The following is a 1,717-nucleotide window of genomic DNA, read 5'->3' on the forward strand; positions in this document are numbered from 1 at the left end:
CAGTGAGGCCTTTAAAAATACACGGGCCTTTAATGGGAGTGGGGGGTTAGTTGATAAATTGAACAAAGTTGCTTTCCCTGCTCGGTGTGCAGGCAGCTCACACTTGTCACCTTTGTATATTCACAAACAAGCGTGGGAGGGGGAATCACTGCAGAAAAATTAAATTGCGACACAAAAAGCAACTGACGCTGAGAGGAGAGCCAGATGCAGAAGTCATACAGGCTTCACTCAGCTGTAGGTCCATCCCTGCAGACTCGGGCCCCGGCCCCCTCCGGCCCCTGCCCGGCTGCCAGCGGCAGGTTCCCCCCGCAGGGCAGTGCTGGAGGAGATGTCGCTGCCACAGGTTCCCTCCCTAACGCATCTCCCCGAGCTGCCTCACGCCTGTTTACATTCAAAATCATCTTCCCGTGGCGTCCACGCAGAAAACAGACGTGCAGACTGCAACCGATGGGTTACGTGTGCTTATCAGGGAGCCATGACATTGCACCTTACCTCTCGGAGGGTTCGCTTGGCAGAATTCAGTCCTCCGAGGGTCCCTGAAACCTAAAGCAATCCGGCCATTAAAGCACTTTAAGGCACTAAATAGTGTAAGGCAGAGTGGCGATGACATCCCCGTACTGTACCATCCTCGCTTCTTCGCCCTGGGGAAGCCCTCGCGTCTCCTCGGCGCCCGGGTGCGTTTTTCCCCTCAAAATGGCACTTTCAAATCAATCAAGGACACCAGAAACGCGGGAAGCAGGGAGTGCCGCCGTGAACGGTCGCCTTTCCACCGTTAAGACAACTTGACATTGACCCTTCATCCTTGACCTTGTCCTCGGGGAGCGGAGCCCGCGCCGCTGCCGGGGTGGCCCCGAGCGCGGAGCCGCTGCCCCGCGGGGCGCCGAGCGAGGGCGGTGGGTCCAGGACCGAGCCCGGGACCGGAGCAGGCTCCGCTCCCCCCGCGGGCAGGTGGAGCCCGCCGGGGAGAAGCGCCGCGGCGGAGGCCGCCCTGCCGCCCGCCGAGCTCCCCCGATCCCGGTCCTCCCGCCGGGGCGCGGGGGGCTCCCGGCGCTAAAAGCTCCTTTTCCTTTCATTTCCCCCCCACTAGGCCTCGGCAGCGCTCCTCCTAAAAGCAGCGGGGCCGCGGTGGCTGTGGCGGGGCAGTGCCGAGCCGGGGCTGCGCGGTGAGGGGACGGCACCCGGCGCCGCGGGGCTGCGGCGGCGGCGCGGCCGGGGCCGGGGCCGGGCGAGGGGCGGGCGGGAGCCGCTACAGGCCTTCCTGCCCGAACTCCGCCGCGCCTCCTTAAATCTGTGCCGTTAAAATGTGGGCGGGTGTTTCAACTCAAAAAGCGCTCAAATTTTTTTTCTTTTCAAAAAAAGCTGATGAGGTTAAAAAAAAAAAAAAGGGGGGGGGGGGGGGGGGAAAAAAAAAAAAAAAAAAAAGAGGAGAGAGAAACCGGCTTCGTGTCCTTAGGAAACAGAAGTAGCGATTGTTTGTGCTTAAAAAAGGGGGAGCGCAAAGCCGCGGGCGGAGGCGGCGGCCGCGGGACCGGCAAGTGCAGCTTTATTTCGCGAAGTTGGAAGAGGAGGCGAGCGGGGCTGTCACTGCGGCTGCGAGCGCGGCCGGGCCGGGGCAGCGGCGGCACCAGCGCGGCCCCTGCCCCCGCCCGGAGCTCCGGGAGGAGCGGCCGCCGCCCGGGAGCGCCTGGCGGAGCGCGGACAGCGGCGGCGGGACCCC

Source organism: Corapipo altera, unplaced genomic scaffold, assembly GCF_003945725.1.
Source record: "Corapipo altera isolate COAL_440 unplaced genomic scaffold, ASM394572v1 112, whole genome shotgun sequence".
NCBI lineage: Eukaryota > Metazoa > Chordata > Aves > Passeriformes > Pipridae > Corapipo > Corapipo altera.